General features: G+C 38.5%; 1 protein-coding gene and 1 long non-coding RNA gene across 2 annotated transcripts in view; one reads left to right on the top strand and one right to left on the bottom strand.

The window, feature by feature from the left end:
* KCNQ5 (potassium voltage-gated channel subfamily Q member 5) overlaps positions 1-15,849 on the top strand; it is a 289,773-nt gene that overhangs the window by 7,661 nt on the left and 266,263 nt on the right. The gene's annotated exons all lie outside the window — the stretch shown is intronic.
* On the bottom strand, positions 941-15,456 carry LOC137854594 (uncharacterized). Its single transcript, XR_011095283.1, has 4 exons — positions 9,345-15,456; positions 7,702-7,905; positions 3,696-4,160; positions 941-2,221 (listed from the first exon to the last, which is right to left on the bottom strand). It is a non-coding gene; the product is annotated as an uncharacterized lncRNA (long non-coding RNA).

The following is a 15,849-nucleotide window of genomic DNA, read 5'->3' as shown; positions in this document are numbered from 1 at the left end:
GACTAAAATTTGCTTTTGACTGTATGTATTATATAAACTATATTGAATTTGGGAAAACTTGTGTATTTTTGTTTCCCTTTTTGTTTTCTGTGAGAGATTTTTTAAGAGTTTGGTTTGCAGGTTTCCTGTAAGAGAGCAGACTTTGATTGCCCAAGGGATTGCCACTGCAGCTCAGTTAAGGTAGAAAATTCATCAGCTGTATGGTTTTATCAATTGCAAAATAATTTTAAGCAGTTGGTGTGCTCATGTCAAAGTAAAATTCCTTTACAGACATTAATTAAAAGTTCAAAGACTGTCTTACAGTTCAGCTGCATTTGATCAAGAAGTATTTTCAATTTTCTGTTGAACAGTAGATTTATCTTGTGATAGCTGTCTGAGTTGCAGTGTAATTGCTTTACAGGAAGCTCACAAAACGTTCATCACTTTGGGCACTGAAGTGTAGTCTTAGCCACTGTATTCTACTTGAAAGAATACATGAGCATGTATGGTCTGGGCTGGTGATTCAGAGGTGGACACAGTCCTCCAGTTACACATATTTGAATTTCTCTGCTTGGCCTTCATCCAAGAAGATATTCAAGCATAAATGTGTAGGTTTTCCTTAACAAAGATGGACATAAATATGTACGTAACTTTTTCTTGAAGAGTGATGGATTTTGAAAAGCACGGAGTACCTACAGCTTCCTTTAATTATTCTATTGTGTGTTCAATGGGTAATTCACTATTTTTCCCCACACTTGTATCAAATGAAGTTTAACACATGAATCATGCTCTTAAACTGATTAGGAATAATGAAGAAAGGAAGTTCTGTACCTGCCCACTTCTTGATTTAAGCAATATATCCCTGTTTGTCTTGGCTACCTTCTTGCTTTGAGGCTCCCTGCTTGAAAGAAGGGAACACATTAAACCTTTTGAGAGTTTTAATTATTTTATTGTAGTCATAGCAGGTATCGTATGGTATCAATGTACTGGTGCCAGGAGTCAAATATGACAAATCCAAGAGAGTAAGATCTTTCTGCTTTGAGAGGAAAACAACATTACCAAACATATTCAGATGCTCCATGGTTTGCTACGGCCTCAGATTAGAGCATCTATGCCCATTCTTTTGAGGTCATTCAGTCAGAAATAGCATCTATCTTCTTCTAGTGCATTAAATTTAATTGCTTTGTATGGCTTAAACTCATCCATAAGCATGGTATCTGAGAATTACCCATTAGACGCAAATGCACAAATCTTCTTCCATGCTCTGTTAACAGGTATGCACTTAAAAGTTACTGCTGGGGCCTTTTCTAAATATATAACTTGTATGGATCCTGACAGACCCGAGAGGGCCTTTGTGGGAAAAAGAAAATGAAATGTGTTGGATGCACTTCTGTAAGTCATGGAGGTGTTTGGCAGGGAGCGTGGAAACGCAGGTTGGTTTCCCCAGGAGAGGAGTCTGTATCAGCAAGCATGTCTTTTTGATGGTGACGCTGACATGTCTTTAGAGCATGACAGTTAATGCTCAAAGAAAGCTGGTGTGAGCCCCGCGTGGTGTCTGCACAGGGTTGGGGTTGGAGAGCAGGTGATGTCCTTTCATGTGGCCCCATGCTGGAGAAGATGCATTGCCATGTTGCCAGAACATCACACAGTGGATTCATCAGCTTGAAATACACTGCTACATGCTGACAGGTTAGAAGTGGCCCGTAAAATTATTTGGAGGAAAGAAATCTCTGTGTCTTCTCTCATCTCTGTGCAACAGTTCCTATAGTCTTTGTGTGTGTGTGTGCCTTTTATGAGCCATTGCCGTAGAAGAGCACATCCTTGTTTGCTGCTCTCTGCAAAAGGATGCTTATTGGTGGCAGGAAATGTAAAGCAGCTTGTGTACGGGTGCAGTGAGCTCCCTGCAGATATCTGCAGTGGGAAGGAAAAAGGAGCCTGTGCTGGCAGAGGGAGGGTGTTTCTCAGAGCTGTCCCTGAAACCCTTCTGAAGTGCAGCTGGGAGGTGGAACTTTTCATGCCTTTGGCCCCACCTAAATTGCTTTTACTAGCAACGTGAAGTAAATATCAGTTTCTCAGAGGAGGTTTCAGGACACTTCCTGTGCAGTATGCAGTTAGTCACACTAGGTACACGTGCACTTTAGTGATTTACTGAATTGCCAGTCATTCAATCAATGGATGTTTCTCTTCTTGAGAAAACAACCCATTAATAACTGCATCTGTAGACTGAAGATGAAGTAGAATTCTGGAGAAAAAACAAAAAAAAAAAAAAAAGAGGAACAGTTTTGCTGTTTAGGTGTTGTAAATTTTTATATAACAAAGCAAGCTGTTCAAACAAATATATTTCTCTCCCCCTTTAAGCTTGGAAGCAATAAATTTGATTTGGTGCTTGGAGATACTGTCTGGAAAGTTAGCCTTCCTGAAAGGTCACACTGGCTGCTGACTAAACTTGTGATTTGGCTTCCACTAATCTGCATGCCGGGGCATTGGAATTGACAGATTCTTGTAGGCAGTGATGAGGCAGGTGGTGATCGCGACTTATAAGTGCACTTTGGAAGGAATTTTGATTTTCATCCTGAAAATGCTTTTAGATGTAATTTTTAGTGGCATTATTAGTAGTTAATAGCACTTACGTAGTAGTTAGTAGAAATCATCAACTGAGCACTGATAAAAGCTCTGTCTTTCAATCAGGGATGATGGTGAAAACCATCTGAATTAGAGATATGTTTATAAACCTTCTGAAGACATACTTGAGAAATTTTTGTATGGAGGGTTGAAGGCTTATTCCAAAGATGTTGAAGCTATTATATTTTGTATATGCAGGCACTCCACATGAGATTTTGCTGTTTGGAGATACTGTGTAGGGAGAGCTATGTTGAGAGCACTTGTGGAAGTGTACAGAGGCAGAAGACATTACCTAGATGGGAACAAAATCTTCAAAGTGAGGGAGAATTTATGAATATCTACTTGACTGTAACAGTACTTGACTGACATTGAATTTTGAAACGATTAAATTAGAAATGTGGGCTTATCTTACATTATTAACATGTTTTAATTGACATTTTCCCTTTTCTTATTTGCTTCCTGTTGAGAGAAGCTGAAGTACCAAAGTGAATCAATTTATCAGATTTAAATATAAAGAGTTCTATTGATCTTTACATCTTTCTTCCACTGAGGTTTTGACCCTTTGTGCAGACCTGAGAAAATAATCAGTAATATTTTTCTACGTAATGAAAATTGCATTCAGTTGTGGTTTTTCCCTTGTAAATGTTGGTGTATTTTGTGTGTGTGTGTATGTGTGTTCTCGTAGCTAAAGCAAATACAGGTATCTGACTTATTATCAGAGTCAGAGGCCAAGCTTGTCTTTAGACTTAAAACAATAGCTTTCAGCATTTTTCTGCTTTATAAGGTGCTTATTCATTAATTTGATTTCATATCAAGTTAGAATAATGGATGAACCCTAGTCTGTGCAATTTGAATACTGTATATAAACTGCTTGAAACTCCTATAGCAAAACATTACACTGTGCAACAGGCAGACCCTTTCTTCAGAGCACCAGCATGTAGCCCTGCTGTATGTCTTAGTCTCTTGCATTTCCAGAAAGGCAGGTGACACACATGAGCCATGCCACGTGCCTGGCTGGGGAGCAGTTGCATGTGGGCTGCCCCCCTCCCCAAGCAGGTGTCCACATCCTCTGGCACTTCTAGCATGATCTGTACCTGCAAGATGAATTTTCCCAGCAGGGTGTAGAAGGTAGCATCTCCTCTGGACTGCTGCTGATCTTGCTGATGGCTCTTGTAGACTTAACATCTACTGGGGACAGCAATCCTCATGCCATCAGCACCCTCCTCTTTGCTGAGAATGAGCCTCAGCTGTTTTATTCCCACCTGAGTCCACATTTGGCTGGAGATTAGGTCACATTTTGGCTGCTCCTGTGGGTAGTTTGACAGGAAGGGACGAAGCAGGAGTGCAGCCCAATCTCTGCACTCTGTCATGAGTACAGGCACACTTGGAAGAAGACCTGAGGAGAGACATCTGATATTTCCATCTCTGAATACCCTTTGGCTTGGTGAGAAATATAATCCTCAGAGACTTTTTCTGCAGGAAGGAATTCAGTCGCTCCAGAGCAGTCTTATCCTTGTCCAGGGAATTTCTCCTTGAAACTATAGCTGAGTTAATGACACCTATAAAATATCAAAGACATCTAAAAATACAATAAAATTAGATTAAATGTTGTTATTATTGCTGTTCATTAATGGGAAAGATGGAGCTGAAGTATCTATATCAAACTGAAATGTGTTATCACACCAGTGTCAGAAGAGAAGGATTTTCTTTGAAAAATCCTTTGTGTGATTTTGCTCTCCAGTATTTTTTTTGCCTGCCCATATGTTTAAATTGCTTCCCTGCAAGGAAAGGTCATGGTATTCTATTTGACTTGCTTTTATCATCAGCTTTAGGAGTTAATCATAAATAGTGTAATAGATAATGACTGAAAACTCAGATTTATTAAACCAGTGTAGATAGTGACATTTCAGATACGATCTGTAGCTGGAAGATATAATTGACTATCAGTCAGTATTTAATAAATATGATTTTATAAAATTGAGATTGTGTTTTTCCTGATTAGTAATCCATGGCAAAATTCTATTGTTTTCTGTCTCGATTATAAAAGACGCAAAACTCTGTAAGACTGATATGAAAATGAGCCTGAATGAGAACATGAACAGTTGAAAAGATCTTGAAGTAAGTTACAAAAGACTCAGGCAAGACAAATGAAGTATACTTTGATTTTGGGAATGGGTTAAGTTTATTAATGAGTCCCACTCAGCTCTGCATGCCTACATTTAGCCTCTGGCAATGAACCGAAGTGTTTGCATCCATCCCAGTGCAGTGTGTACTGTGGAGCAGTATTTGGTGCACACACATGGTATTTGCAGCATTTGATCTGTTGTGATGGCTCAGTAATAAAACTTCTGTCTTTAAATCAGAAGAGTTCTGTGGTGGACAGACGACGTTGGCAGGTTATGCTGTTACTGGTACAGATCTGTTTTAATTTCAGACTGAGGGCTTCCTTACCTACCTCTAGAGGGTGTTCAGGTGACAGCAACAAATCACTGCAGATATAGTTCATACTGTTTTCTGGCAGGAGGATAAAGCTACTGTCTTGCAGTCTAACCCTATAAATTGCTGGTTATGTGTTGTAAAATATCACTAACATTTTTAGTTGGATTAAAAAAGACTGAAAAATTATTACAGTACCTTGTGAAAGTGATTGCACACTCAGACACAGCTCTGCAGGATGTAATTTACTAATCTGTAAACTTCTTTATATAATGAATGTGGGAGATGCAAATTCTTGATTAAATAATACCAAGTATTTATATCACTTTTGTGCTTAGTTGTTCTAGTTACCCAGCTAGCTAGCAATCACTGTCTTAGATGCTCTGCAAACAGTGACAAGCCTTTAGAGAGGAAATCCATCTGTTCTCTTGGAATAATGTGGAAAGGCAATACAGTCTCACTGGTCAGCATAATAAGCATGAATTTCAATTCTCTCCATTTTTTTTTTCTTAATTACTGAAGACAATAGCGTCACTGTCCTTTATTCAGATTGGTAGCCCAGACATCACTTTTGAGATGCACCTTTATCATTCCTAATATGAGATCTGGCTACCTAATACCTTCAAGGTCTGACCTGTCTGACACCACAGCTAAAGCTACCACTCAGACTCTCACTATTTCACTTCTTGCACCATCCTCCTGTCAGACTCAGCTCTGAATGCTCGTCACTGGAGCTCTGTAACCTCTGCCTTTGAGCCTAGATTTCACCCCTTTTACTGTCTAGGGAGAAAATTATTTGTCTTTACTTTCAATAGCCGTACAAAGCATCTGGCTAGTCAGTTGTTAAAATTGCATGTATAACTGAGTTACAAAATCAGAAAGCATACTTTGCATGATTCATTAAGGGGGAAAAAATAAGAACAAATGAAACAGCTCCTTTTTACTCTGTCTGGCAACCTCAGGAGCATGTGCTAGAAAAGCTGTTCATTCAACAGTGAGCCACTGACAGCAGAAGATTAACACTAATGCATTCCTAACTTACCTAACTTCAGTAAACCTGTAACAAAAACTGTTAAATTTTTTTCAACCACTTTTTGGAAATTACACTTTTTTTGGCAGATACTGAGTTGTTACATAACTCAGGAATTTCACTGTGTAACAGTTTTATTAATGTTATATGTCATGTGGTTAATGAGAGAGTTCTTTCTGCATTATTTGGTTTTGTCTGACGATACTGAATTTGAGAAATGGATGACTTAGTGGATGGACAAGCAAAATGGCAACACAGCTTCCCAGCACATGGCAGACATAACAGGTTGCAGATGAACTAATAGCAGTAAAGACCAACCATCTCTTCACTTTTTCTGATGATGCTAATTAAATTAAAGACATTAAGTAGCTAGTAAAGGCTAACAAGATACTCAAGGAGAAGAGACTAATATCAATCTCATTGTTTCTTTGAAACAATGTCAAAACACTATGACTTAAACTTTGAGAATGTTAAGACATTAGTTGGTGTAGTATGCTTGTTTTGAGATATGTTTTCTATGAAGCTGTTTCTCTCAAAACAAGCTTCTTCATCTGCCTACTTCTGTTTTGCAGTCCTCAGTATGGAATGAGGATGAACTTCATGCTCTTGAGATGCTTTAATTGATTTCAACTGGTCATATTGCTATGAGATAATCACTAAGTCTTTTGGGACAAACCGAACTTTCAAGGACGTGTATAAATTTAAAGCAAATTCTTCAAAAACAGGGGTAAAAAAAAATATTTTACCAGCTAACAACGAGATTAACAGATATTTAAAATTGACATATATTGTGCCCAGGTAGGCTGAGTCCACAGTGTCTGCAGCTGCAGTTCTGCTTTGGATCATTGAATACACTCAGCTCATTAAAATAGCACATACATACCATGTCTTCTGGTTGTCTTTTATGTTTGCTCTCTTAATGCATCAGAGGACACATAACTGTAGCAAATCAAAAGACAACCCAAACCCAATTCTTGAATCCTCACACTTTTTAGTTTAGGCACTCTCATCTTCCCCAAAGACAAAGCAAAGACTGCCAGCTCTTTTATCCTGGGAAAAACCAACTCTGGCAAGACTTGGCTATTCCTTTTCATGTGTGTGAAGTCTTTTGCATATGAGGTGAACAAGTGTTTCTAGCTTCTTACACCAATGGAAAGATGAAGAAAACTTCTGTTTCTTCTTAGCCAATCTCTCTCTTTTTTTTTTTTTTTTTTTTTTTTTTTTTTCTGAAAAGCCATTTAAAGTGGCTTCCCTTTGAGTGGCTTTTTAGCTTCTCTGCCAGTCAACTTGTTCTTTTTTTGGTTGTGCATGGTTGCTTTCCTAAGGCACTAATGATCTTTTACTGCCTCTATGCTCTCTGATTAACTCAAGTCTCCCTCACAGGACCACAGGAATGGAACCTACAGGCTTGATAATAGCCATCTATGTGAGAGGACCCCATGGACATTGTTCAGAGGTGAAAAGAGTGCAGCTTTTATCACAGTGATTTATTTCCTTTAAAATTTCAGCACACTGTTTTGGCCTTTCAGGAAACTCTCTGATGCATTCAAGCATATAAATATATAAAAATATATATAAAAGTGCTGACATACATCTCTGTACCCATTAAATAATAAGTAGAGAACATGACTTACAGTTTGTTGAGTCAAACATTAGCACTTTTGGATAGAGAAGTCTTTAAGAGGTACAAATGGCAAGCCAAATCCTAAAGCTGTGTACCAGCCATTAATTCCAGTCTGCATCCAGCAGCTCTTACTCAAGCAAAATACCGATGAAGTAGTAGGATCCTTTATCTTAGTATTCTTGAAATTTCCAAAGGTGCTGTATAAGTTGGAAACCTGAAGGAGAATTTGTTTTATTAGCACTGTTTTGTCACTCTCTTGTGCAGTACTCATGATGTGATTGCTTATGCTGCATCAGCTTCAGCGTATTACATGCTAACTCACCTGCAGCTGCAATGGATCACAATATGCTCTTGGCAATGTTTTTAGATCGTTGCTTTAACCATTTGCAATGAATAGCAGAGTGTGTAAGTGGCAACATGCTTTTCCTTTAAAAGTAGTCATTAAGATAGTGCTACAAAAGTAACCATAGAGTTTGGAAAATGATGTGGTACAAAATAACATATTTTGCTACGTACACTTTTATTCCTTTCTGAAAATGATTGTTCTTTTGCAGGCATGGGAATCTGGATATGTTCCTAATCTAAAATCAATAGGAAATACTTCAGTTGTTTAAATAGCTCTTAAACATATTTTAGTTTGATAGCTGATTGTATATTATGTTTGCTGCCTTTGTGCAAAGCAGTGTTTAATAGCACAGCTTGCTGTATAATGAATATAGATGAAGACTGTTCTTTATAATATCAGTCTAAAAAAACACCATGTATTTATTCATCTAACGTGGCTGATGTCAAGTTGCCACACTGCTTGGAATTTATTGCCACATTACTTGACACATAGCTATCAACTAAAAGAACTCCTTAAAAATTGCAACTCAAACTCAAGACTTACCACTTCCCAACTAGAAAATGACCTTGCAAGTTAGTCTGATGACTGAATTAGCAAATAGATAATGGTTCTGTGGAAAAGGAGCTACTAATGCAAAGTTCTCAGTATGGATCACTTATTGAATTTTCTTTTAATTATTGTCCTTTTTGCCTATGTATGAGATGGTTATCAATGACTTAATTGCTCTTTAGTTCCCCTGTCCCACTCTTTTAATATCATTATTCATTTTTAGCTTTCCTAAAATTTAGACAGAAAGTATCTGGGGATCCTTGAATACCCTTGTGGCATGAAAACAAATATCCTCACATTCTCATGATGAAATACATTTTCCTTTTAAATCTCTGGTACCAGTTTTGGTCCAATTGATTTGCATAACATTCCTTCATAGTATTCTGGGAAAAATAAAAATAAAAAAATCCCACCGTTGTGGAGATGTTGGGTAGGTGAGGAGACCTGGATGAGGGTGGGATTTGTTCAGGTGATCGGGTCTGTTGTCCACATGTCCTGGGCCAATTGCAGAGTACTGCATCATAGGTTGCCTTTTCGGTTTAAGGTTAATGACAAAGCCTCAACCCTAATTGCCTGCTAGCTAAGTCTGTTTTTATTCCAGTTCTGTGTTTGTCATAATTGAAAAGTAACTAAACCTGGTTTGAAGATTCAGCCTACAAATAATTATTATCAAGCAAAAATACTTACATTTCTAAAGATTTAAAAAGGTGATAGACAATAATCAACGATCAGAATTATCACTGCTTTAGTGCACTTACCATAATTTTATGTTTAATCCTGCTCTGTAACATTCAGTTTAGAGCACTTGGTCCTCTGACTCAAACTGTGCAAAGCCACAGTGGTGATGATATTCTTAGCTGTGCTGAGGACAACTACTACTTTAAAACAGTTTCCTGTTGTGATCTTCTTCCTTGCAGTGTGTTGTATACCGATAAGTCACAACTTGCAGCTTATTGCTTAATTTAACCATAGCTTGCATCTCATAGTTTGATTGGCTGGCAAAGCATGCAGAAATTCTGAGTCAGATACACCTATTTCTGGATGCCCAATATAGTTAGGTGCAGCCCTGCAGCAACATATTTTGTGCAACTTTCCATGCAGACAAAATACAAAAATGAAAGTGATGGTTTAAAAATTCTTTGAAAAAAATTGATGTCATTTAACTTTGAATTATGATTATATTTGTTTTGATGAGTCTTTTGGTAATAATGAGACTCTGCAGCCTTTATAAAATTGCTATTATAACTTTAATACATATGAAATGTGCCAGACAAACATTCCTGGAAATTCTGGTGTGCTATATAACCTCAGAATGGTGATAAAGAACCAGCATTGTTATTAAATTTCACAAACGTCTGTGCTAGTTTTCTGTAGTATTACTTTTGAAAGTGAGTTTTGTTTTTGTAGACTCTGTAACCTGGTTTGCATGACCAGCCTGCTAAAAAAGTATGCTGAATACTGCCATTAGGTGCATGACATCAACTGAAAAAAAAAAAGTCTGAAAACAGCAGCTTGTATTCCAGGGAGTACTGCTATGATTTGCTGCTGATTTTTGACTCCTAACAATTGGATTTGAGTCTGTTACTAGCAGAAGGAAGTGGTTTGTCTAGGATTGTTCCACTGAAAAGGAAACATATCTGGAAAATGTTTCCTTGTATTTGGAGAGTAAGGCTCTATTGAACAGTTTGAATGTTAACTGCATGAAACATGATTACATGCTTAATTGCTTGTGTGTAAATAATGGAATGAAATCCTTTTGGGTAGTAATTGACATACACCTGGAAGCAATTAAGTAGAGCAGTTTATAATATTGGTTTCCCTGAAATACAAGAAATATATCAATTCTTATGGCACAAAATCACACACCTCCATGTACTGCAAATATTGCCTCCTAAGAGAACCAGGTAGAAACCAGAATCTACTTTTAGATCTGTCTTTTGAGGTCTGCCCTTGTTCTATTTGATTCATTTTTAGAATTGGAATTGGAATTAGAAATAGAATTGGAATTGGAATTAGAACTCATTAGTGCTGAAGGAGCTGGCAGACATCATTGTTAAGCCACTCTAGATCATCTTTGTCATGGCAATCAGAAGAGATGCCTGAGGACTAGAAGAAAGCTGATGTCACTCCAGTCTTCAAAAGAAGGAGGACCCAGGGAACTACAGTCCAGTCAGCCTCACTTCAGTCCCTAGAGAGATGATGGAACAGCTCATCCTGGAGGCTATCTCTAAGCATATGGTAGACAAGAAAGTGATCAAGAGTAGTCTGCATTGATACACCAAAGGGAAATCATGGTTAACCAACCTGATTGCCTTCTATGATAGGACAATTAGCTGGATAGATGAGGGGAGAGCAGTGGATGTTGTCTACCGTGACTTCAGCAAGGCTTTTGGTACTGTCTCCCATCCTATTGTTATAGGCAAGCTTGGGAAGGGTGGGCTGGATGAGTAGACAGTGAAGTGGGCTGAGAACTGGCTGGATGGCAGGTCTCAGAGGGCTATGATCAGTGGCACAGAGTCTAGCTGGAGACCTGTAGCTACTGATGTTCCCTAGGGCTCAGTACTGGGTCCCATGTTGTTAACCTACTCATCAGTTACTCAGATGAAGGGACAGAGTGCCTCCTCAGAAAGTTTGCTGTGATACAAAACTGGGAGGAGTGGCTGATACCCCAGAGTGCTGTGGTGTCATTCAGAAGGGTCTAGACAGGCTGGAGAGATGGGCAGAGAGGAACATCTTGAAATTCAAGTGCAGGGTCCTGCACCTGGGGAGGAATAACCCCATTCACCAGTACAGGCTGGGGGATGACTTGCCAAAAAGTTACTCTGCAGAGAAGGACCTGGGAGTCCTGGTGGACTAGTTAACCATGAGCCAGCAATGGGCCTTTGTGGTATCCTGGGCTGAATTAGGATGAGCACTGTCAGCAGGTTGAGGGAGATTCTCCTCCTCTACTCAGCCCTCGTGGGGCCACATCTGGAGTCCTGTGTCCAGTTCTGGGCTCCCCAGTACAAGAGGGACATAAAACTACTGGAGACAGTGCAGCAAAGGGCTACTAAAATTATTAAGGGACTGGAGCATCTCTCACATGATGGAGCTGGGCTTGTTCAGCCTGGTAGAAGAAAAGACACAGAGTGAATCTCATCAATGTGTATAAGTATCTGAAGGGAAGGTGTCAAGAGAATGGGGCCAGACTCTCCTTAGTGGACAAGAGGCAATGGGCACAAAATGAAACACAGGACGTTCCAGCTGAACATGAGAAAAACTATGTTACTGTCAGGGTGACCAAGCACTGGCACAGGTTGCAGAGAGAATTTGTAGAGTCTCCTTCACTGGAGATATTCAAAAGCTGTCTGGACACAATCATAAGTAATGTGTCCTAGGGACCCTGCTTTAGCAGGGGGGTTGGACCAGATGATCTCCAGAGGTCCCTTCCAACCTCAGCCATTTTGTGATTCTGTGAAGGTGTGTGGGGCAGGGAGGCCTGGCTGTCCTGGCATCCTTCTTGGTGCTGTCAAACTGGTGGTCTGCTCTTGTTGCTTTAGTTACTCCAAACCCAAGTAGTCAGTCCTGAAGTGTTGTGAATACTACAGTCAGATTACTATATTTTTATGTTTACATTTAATTAATGTTTTTCTATACTATGTATATTAGAAAAAAAAAGTTGTCTTATGAGTCTTGTTTATTTGCCATATTAAAAGTCCTTAGCATGTGATTTTTTTTTTCTGTGAAATCTCACATATAATTAAAATTAAAAATACACTACGTAATATTTATATAATGCAGAACTGTAATAAATAATTAAGACTAGATTATTCAGTTTAATTTGTTTATGATGCATTTTATAATCCAGTTAAGTAGATAATAGAGGTAAATGCATTCCCTAAAATTCCATTAAATAGCATGGACAACATGTTTAATTACCAAGAAAGGAAAAATGAATTAACACTGGAGTTGCAAAGAGTAGAAGTGTAAAGCTGAAGCTGAAATTCCAGGAAATTGCTGTTTGTTTTTGTTTGTTTGTTTGTTTGTTTTTGGCTCATTTTTAAAATGGAAGAAATCTTTCCATTACTTTTTATAAAGATATCGTTCTAGAAACCATGCACACAGTAAGTGTGTAACAGAATTAACTCCTTCCAGTAATGGAGTCACCAAGTAAATCAATTACAACAAATTCCAGACCCACCTTAAGATACTTCCATACAATTAAACTAGAGTTTTTATACACACATACATACATAAGTAAGTAAGTACAAACATGCTGTTGAATATAGTAGCTCCTGATGTCAAGGTGAAATAATGCTTTCCCCTTTACACACCACTGATGGCTAACTTGCACCACAGTTGACTGACCATCTTTTCTGCCTTCTGGCAGGCCATGGGCCTCTTCTGGATATAGCATGATAATCCTCTAGCCTTTTGACATAGTCTGTGGGGAATTTTTGGTCCCAGGTATCCAAAAAAAGGGAGAACTGTTGCAGATCACCAGAATATTAATTGTTGTTGTTGTTATTGTTGTTGTTTGTTTGTTTGTTTTTATATCTATAACTTAGGTATTTTATGACCTACTGAGTAGTGTATGATGGTGTTTGAATGTTGTGTGTCTGTAGTGTATGTTGTAGGATGAAGAGAGACAGATCTCTGGCCACTTCATTCATCTTATGCCCTTCTTCCCAAAGAGAAGAGCAGTCAGGAGCAAACTATTCCCTGAACTGTAACCAGGCTTAGTCCTGGCATTCAGCAGTACAGTGCACAAGGCCTCTTCCTGCTCTTCTTCTCTTTAGCAGTGTAGACATACCCAAAAATGCCTACAGCTCCTTTGCAGTGCCTTCTTGGGATATAGTGTAGAAGTGGGGATTGCCAGCCAGAGCTGATGGAGAACAGGTTTTGCATTGTGAAAATGTGGGATTTAAAAAATTCCATCCCAAATTGCAATGAGGAGGTGTCTTTCACTGTTTCCCAAATCAAATGTAAAAAATGTGACTTAGACAAATGTTGTGCTTTAGTATTAGCTATTTCATACTTTTTTGAAAATGTGTTGAGCCTCACTTCATTAAGAAGGCTTTTTCACCTGAAATGATGAAAATGCTTCACAGACTCCTCAACATTCCTGTGAAGGAAGACAAAAACCAATTATTTCCATTTGATGAAAGTTTTTGATGCTTGTGAATCAGTATTTTCCTTCAGAAGAACATTAACATTTTTCTGAAATATCCCAGTCAGCTTTATTCTCCATCTATCCTCTCTTTTTCACTTCCCCTCTTCTCTTTGCCAATGACCAACATGTAGAAATGCAGTGGGAGTCCTACTAGAGATTTCTAACTGCATTTTTCATGAGGAATTCACATGGAAAGGCTGATACTCTAACAGAAGAGCTTCTTCACTCTGGGTGGTTCTCTAGGGAGCACAGTTCAGTATTAAAAGTACAAGGTAAAGCTGGGAAGCTGAAAGAGAGTGGAAATAGTGATGAACACTAGTTAAAAGCATTAGAAGCGGCTAGAGAATTTGGTAGGAAGAACCCAGCTTTAACCTTTCATCACCTCTACCCCTCCAGAAATGCAAAATTACATGAAAAGGTTGGTGAACCTGGGTGGTTTCTGAAACTTGGTGACTGAGGGCACCATGCTTTAAAGCCACAGGAGTTGTATGTGTAAGCACGCATTTCATCCTCTTTTGAGATTCAGTTTTCTGTGTTCTCGGTGACACCTTCTGTTTGTATCTAGTGTTTTCCAAGGCTTTTGCTGTAAGGGAGCCAAGGACCTTGCTACAGTGCCATACAGCAGAGCTTAATAACTGGCAACCCAGTTGGCTGCAGCGTGTAACCAGGCTTGCACTGTACCCGCACCAAAGAGACTGGCTTTTGCTTTTGCTGTTATCAAGGGCCCAGGTCTTATCCCCCATTACTGCAAACATAGCTCTATACTGTGGAACGATCAATATTTGCAAACCTTTAACAAGCCAGCTGTAATACCAATGTGTTAGTTCTTCCAGGCTCCCTCTTCTGTCCCACTAGTGAGGCAGACATCCTGGGAGGCTCTGACTATAATGAGATGTTAGTCAGTTAGTGTCATCATGTTATTTGCTTACTTTTACCTGAAGCCTGATATATCTAAATAATGTTTTAGAAGAGTATTGTATTCTCTCAGACACATGTGCACACACACACACATGTGCACACACACACACATACACAAAGGTGAATGACTCATGTCATATGTATTTCTTTCTATATATTTAATTATAATTTTTCTACCTTGATGTTTTACCTTAAAGATCTTTAATGAAAAGCAAGTGGACCAATTACCAAGTGCAGCATTTCTGGACTTTTTAGAAATATACTTTTGGACTGAAAAATAATGAGTGTAGTAGTATTTTTGTGTTTAGAAGTATGATGTAGTATTTTTAAAATGTTTACATTTATCTGTGCCTAAAATACTTTAAAGATAAAGAAATCTTTTTGTTATGCAACTAATCAGAAGATAATTCATAGCAAAATTGCTGTTACAAGTTAGAAATATTCTTCAGGTTGTTTAACATTTCTCAACTCCTTGTTGAAAGAATGCAAATGAAGCAAGGCAGTAAGTGAAGACAAGCTGATGTTACACTCTGGTGTTGCTTCTTTTAAATTTGGCTTAAGGCATAAAATAACAGCTTGAGAAGCCAGTGCAGCAAGCACTAACTTTTGTGATTCATTTAAAGTAGTCACATTTTTAAACATGAAGGAGCTTTTTGAGGCTATGCTCTTGACATAAAAAAATATTCATACAAAAATGTGCCCTTAAATGTGCTTATGTTTTTACTGCCAGGTGCTTCTGTAGCAGTAGTACATGTGTACATGTTTCTTGGATAAGGAAAATAACCTAAAAGCAGTAGTGTTTTTTTTTGTTTGTTTGTTTGTTTGTTTGTTTTTATGCTATGTTATGAAGCATCAAGCAATCAAGCATCATTCAGCATTGAGTTCTGGGAAAATAATATGTTTTTTGGCAACTTTTGTTATTGCAAACCTTACTAATCTCAGTTAAGAGTTGTTTCTATAGGAGATCCATGAGGAAATACCACAGCAACCTGTTGGTCATGTTGCAGTTGCAAGTGCAAGGGAAGCAGATGGCTGTCGGCTCTTGAGCTGCTTTACTTTGTGTTTCTGCCCACCAACCTGTCCTGTTGTCTGCCTGCTTGCTCGGGCTGCTTTGCTTCTGGTTTGCCATTTTCCATCTGCGTTTACTTAGTGGACCTCTCTGCTGCTTGCTAAGCAGTAGGCAAGCTGAAGTG

This window comes from Anas acuta, chromosome 3 (genome assembly GCF_963932015.1).
Source record: "Anas acuta chromosome 3, bAnaAcu1.1, whole genome shotgun sequence".
Classification (NCBI taxonomy): domain Eukaryota; kingdom Metazoa; phylum Chordata; class Aves; order Anseriformes; family Anatidae; genus Anas; species Anas acuta.
Note: the sequence above shows the minus strand (reverse complement) of the source record. Positions and strands in the feature narration are given on the sequence as shown.